This window comes from Rattus norvegicus, chromosome X (assembly GCF_036323735.1).
Source record: "Rattus norvegicus strain BN/NHsdMcwi chromosome X, GRCr8, whole genome shotgun sequence".
Lineage (NCBI taxonomy): Eukaryota > Metazoa > Chordata > Mammalia > Rodentia > Muridae > Rattus > Rattus norvegicus.
Genome location: NC_086039.1, coordinates 120,320,759 through 120,326,758, shown reverse-complemented (window position 1 = coordinate 120,326,758; position 6,000 = coordinate 120,320,759).

Genomic DNA, 6,000 nt, shown 5'->3' with positions numbered 1-6,000 from the left:
GGCCTAGAAGCCCTCACAAAGTGTTGCCTTTGTCCTGTTTATCTGAGTCTAGTAGAATATGTGCTTTGTTCTTTTACTTCGCTTAACTGCTCCATGGCCTGGGAAAGCTTCTGCATCTGCTATCGTACACGACGGAGAGTCCACACTAAAATATATTTGTAGATGAAATGAAGTAGATCTGGAAAGGAGAAATCTTGACACAGTGGCAGGAATACACTGAAACAGCAGTCCAATAGCTAGCTAGTGGTGGACCGACTCAAGTCCTTGAGCGCCCTCTAGTGGAGCCAAGTCCAACAAAACACCGGGCCAGGAAGGAACAGGTTGTTACTTGGTGTTACAGTGGAGAAGACACAGCAGGTGACTATAATATTTCATGGGGAAATGGGGAGGAAGGGTCTCTTCACAGAAGCAACAGAAAGCAAAGAATGAATAACTACATTTCACAGGAGAAGTACTCAAGGTAAAGTCAAGAGTGAATAAAAGTACCCGGTAAGATCTATCGACTTGGGAAAAATATACCTGATCTAAAACTTTAACTCATAGTCAAAGAAAGTAAACCCTAGCCAATTCTATTAACAAGTGGAACGCGATGGGCACGACTGAACGTGTGACCATGGAAATAAAAACTCTCAGTTGCCGAGGAATGGCTTTAGACTGAGTAAATCTGAAGCAGAATGATTCTCCAGCTGAGCCTTGAGACAAGGAAAATTTAACAAAAAGGGATTCTACAGAAAGACTTAGATATTGGAAAGGACATATCATGTGGAGTCCCAAAAGGCCAGCAAGTTTTTTATAAAGGTCACAATTTGAGTGGAAAGACAATGTTGGTGAAAAGAACACAGAGGGATTATCTAGAGAAAGGTCCTTGGCAGAGGTAAACACGGGAGGAAATGAAAGACTCTTACCTTGTCTTCTCCTCTCTGTGTAATAACTATGGGGGCAAAGATAGAGAAAATTAAAAACACCCAAACACTCCAAGTTACATTAATAGACAGAGGATTATGAACCCACAGAGAAAATACCAGTGAGGCATGTAAGGCATATGGGCCCTATTTGGTCCCACATTTTATCAAAAGGGAGTGTACAGAGAATAATCTTTTCAAATAAAGCTTTCTCTTCCATTCTCTCCTATGAAAGATCCCTCCAACTGAGAGGTTCAAGCACCTCTTGAAGCCACCCACTCCTCTCCATCTTCACTATCATTATCTTCCTTGAACAATTCACCATCCTTAATCTTCTGGTGGAGTGCCTTAGCCTTTTGATTCCCATTCACTCTGTAGACCAACTCTCAACCGTACTGCACAAACCAAACAAACGACCCACGGTTGTCTATGTAAGAAGCAAATAGGTCATGTTTTATTTTCAAGTTTTCATTTTGAAACAGTTCTAGACTTATGAAAACCATTGCAAAAAACAGCACGAAGAACCTCGGCATCATCCATGTATCTTCTGAATGTTACCGTCTCACAAAACTAATGAGAGAGCTGTTCGAAGTATGTGTATCACTACTGCACCCTTAGGGTTACTGCACCATGCTGATCTTTGCTGTGATGCCCATCAGGAGTGCCAAAATAAAATAAAACAATGCTACAGAGTTGGAAAAAATGGCTTAGCACTTAAGAACACTGGTTGCTCTTTCAGAGGGCCTAGGTTCAGTTCCCAGAAAGACATGGCCACTCACAACCATTTGTAACTTCAGTTTCAGGGGATCTGGCGCCCCCTTCTGGCCGCTATGGCTCCAGGCATGCTTGTGGTGCAGAGACATACAAGCAGGCACCAGTGATGGCTGGCACAAGTCCGGAGGCTGAAAAACAATGAGCAAATTACCAACAGAATTGATCTCTGTCTCCTGGGCATGAAGATGGCTTTTTCTGTACACATACACTCCTAGTATTTCTCCCCATTCTTTTAAGGATCCACACTAATAGACTCATATAATCTTAACTCTTTAAAGGGACTACCTCCAACTACATAGTTACACTGGGGCTTATGGCTTCAAGATATGAATTTTTAAAGGAAGACAATTCAGTCCATAGTACCTATATTATTTCCTAAATTCACTAATACATGGATAAATATAGGAAAGTTCCTTTGTGCCTCTCTCTGTATTCAATTTGAGATCTCTTTGCCCATATTAATCTGGGTTGGGAAACCTTCTGATAATATATAATACCCAAAAGAAGCTACTTAGGGGAAGAGGAATTTATTTTGACTCATGATTGCAGAGATCACAGTCCATAGCAGTGGGAACTCAACCTGTGGCAATCAGATTGAGTGGCAGAGGTTCCTTCACTAGGGAAGGCATGAAACGAGCAATGGCTGGGAACAGAACAGGGGATGGGTGATTCCTTCGAAGGCCTCCTACCACCAGCTGGGCCCTTGTCCTAAAGGCTGAACAGTGTTTGTACTGGATAGTTTTATGTCTTCTTGACACAAGCTAAGATCATCTGACAAGAGGGAACCTCAATTTTTAAAATGCCTCTATAAGATAGGCTTGTAGGTAAACCTCTGAGGAATTTTCTTAACCAGTGGTTAATGGTTGGAGGCTCAGCCTATTGTGGGTTGGTATCATTTCAGGGCTGGTGGGCCTGGGTTCTATAAGAAACCAGGCTAAACAAGTCAGTAAGCAGCATCCTTCCATGGTCTCTGCATCAGCTCCTGCCTCTAGGTTCCTGCCCTGCTTGAGTTCCTGTCCTGACTTCCTTTGATGATGAATAATGATAACGAAGTATAAGGCCAATGATGCTTTCCTCCCCAACTTGCCTTGGCTCGTGGTGTTTTCATCATAGCAGTGGTGACCCTAACTAGGATAGCCTTCAAAACAGTACCACAAGCTGAGGACTGAGCATTCAAAAACATAAGTTTGTAGGGAATATATCAGATCCAAATGGTAGCCATATGACTCTAAAAAGTCAGAACATTATACAAAAGTTACTCAGAAAAACTGTCGCTGGGGTGCTTCAGAGACAGCTCAGTGGTTAAGAGCATGTACTGACTGCTCTTGTAGAGGACCTGAGTTTGGTTCTAGAATCTACCTGAAACTCCAGCTCCAAGGGATCCAATAGCTCTGGCCTCCATGAGCATCTGTAGACACACATGTATAAACATAATTAAAACTAATTAAAATTTCCTTCCTTCCTTCCTTCCTTCCTTCCTTCCTTCATTCATTTATTTATTTATTTATTTATTTATTTATTTATTTATTTATTTATTTATTTATTTATTTTTCTGAGACAGGGTTTCTCTGTGTAGCCCTGGCTTTCCTAGAACTCGATCTGTAGAGGAGGCTGACCTCAAACCCCAAGATCTCATAGATTTAAAGGTATACACCACCATTGCCCAGCTAAAATCTTTTCCTTAATTGTCACTAGTGGGTGCTATAGAGCTAGCTCAGCACTTAAGAGCACATATTATTCTCTAAGTTTGGTTCCACATCAGGCTCTAGGTCCAGGGAATCCAGCAGACCTAGCCTACATGATCATGTTAATACACGCGTGCGTGCACGCGCACACATGCGCGCACATTTAAAACTAAGAACAATGAATATTTTTTTACAATATTGCTTTCCTACACCTTCTATTTCACTTCTCCCCTGCCCCTTACCTTCATGTTCTTCTCGCTTGCCCTGCGGGTTGCTAATCACATCAGGTTTTGATTTCACTTTCCACATTGAGCTTCTGTAACAAATTGCCACAGGGTTAGTGACTCAAAGGAGCAAAGACTATTATATTACAATCCAGAGGGTCAGACATCTAAATGGATTTCACAGTACTAACATCAAAATGTCAGCAGGGCTGCATCCCTTCCAAGAGCTGCAGGGGAGAATGTCAGTCTTTGCTTTTTCCATTCTCAAGGGGCCAGGTATACTCCCTGACTTATGACCCCTCCATCCATCTTCTAGGCTGCAGTATAGCACTTCTAATTTTCCATCATCCCATTACTTCCTCTGCCCTAGCCCTTCTGCCTTCCTCTTATGGCCACCAGAACAACCCAGAATCTTCCCACCTCACCATCCTTAACAAGATCTAAAAAGTCCTTTACGTCCCAAAAGTCAACATATTTATGTGTTTGGGGAGGTTAGAATACAGATATCTTGTGGCCCTTGGTCTATCTACCACTCAGAGGCAGAGGTTTCCGGACTGGCCTTGAAGTCACAGTACTCCTGTCTCAGCCTTCAGAGTGCTACAATTATAGCTGCACGCTTTTATCTTTTTTATGAACAGTGTAGCCATACACAGTGGTGTAGGCACATAACTGAATACTTAGGAGGCAGAGACAGGAGGTTCACAACAAGTTTGAGGGCAGTCTGGTTTATATAGATAGTTCTAGGCCAGGCATGGTTACATAGTGAGACCTTGGCTCCAAAAAACTAAGCAATACCAAAAAAAGTTCATAGCGACACTCTTATCACTGTCCCTCTTAAAACCACTGAGCTGAGAATAGGTCCCCCGTTGAAGGAATCAGAGAAAGAACTGGAAGAGCTTGAAGGGGCTCGAGACCCCAAAAGTACAACAATGTCAAGCAACCAGAGCTTCCAGGGACTAAGCCACTACCTAAAGACTATATATGGACTGACCCTGGACTCTGACCCCATAGGTAGCAATGAATATCCTAGTAAGAGCACCAGTGGAAGGGGAAGCCCTGGGTCCTGCTAAGACTGAACCCCCAGTGAACTAGACTATGGGGGGAGGGCGGCAATGGGGGGAGGGTTGGGAGGGGAACACCCATAAGGAAGGGGAGGGGGGAGGGGGATTTGCCCGGAAACCGGGAAAGGGAATAACACTTGAAATGTATATAAGAAATACTCAAGTTAATAAAAAAAAAAAAAACTCAGGAATGGCTCCCCACTACACCTAGAACAAATCCAGCCACTTTAGTCTTTGAGCTTCCCCTGCCTTCCTTTATCCATGGAGCATGCCAAATCCTTTCTTACTACAAACCTTCTTCACTTTGTCATTCTGTCTAAAATAGCCTTTCCTCAGCTCTTGGCATGGTTGTCTTATTCTCACAACATCCCAAATGCCACTTCTCCAAAGAAGCTATGTCTGATTATTAGTCACATAACAGCCTTCCTCACCTACTCAAATTTAGTCCTTTATCATTTATCAGAGTCTGTAACATAGCATTTTATGCACAGGTTTATTTTCTATTGAGTCTCCATCTCCTTATAATAAAAACTCCAAAACAACTGAGAGATTGTGTCTACCTCCCTCTATCCCAAACATGTAGCATATTCCCAGACACACAACAGGCCTGGGCGCATCGGAGTGGTAGAAGACAGACTCTGGGGAAGGAAGTTATAGGGGGAGGGAGGAGGAAGGGCATGTAGGAAGAGGAGGAGAATAATTATATTATGATACTCTAGGTAGAGAATATAAGAAAATTGTATTGATGGTCCAACTATGGCCAATAAAATAATCCTAATTACTTTAGGTATCGCCAGGACAGATTTCAGTCTCAGTATACTCGAAACAATTTTCCATATGTAATTCATTCCCTTGTTTAACAAGTATTTACTTACTAGCTAATGGAGTCTTTAATCCTCACAACTATTATGTAGCTACTGTTGCTATCTTCCCCGCTTTCTACTGGAGAAAACTGAAGTTGGATGTGGCATGGCTGAGACTACACCCCTCGTAAACTATCATGGTACCAGTGAATATGTCCCTCGTCCTCTGTAGTGGAAAGAGAACCAATCAAAGATTTGCCAGTCCTGGGAAAGACTGGGAAAGGTGAGTGGAAGTATGATACAGGTAGCAAAAATCAGGGTAATGAGTCTGAAGAGGCTTCTGAAAGGGAGTGGTGTCTGCACGAGATTAGAGGCACCAAGTAGGGCTCAGCGAGTAAAACACTCCTGCTGCCAGGCCTGAAGACCTGAGACTGATTCTCACAGTTCATGGGGTAGAAGGAGAAAACCAACTCTCACAAGCTTCCTTGTGAACACACACATACAACAAGCATAGTACACACTCACATAAAACACACATACCACACATACAC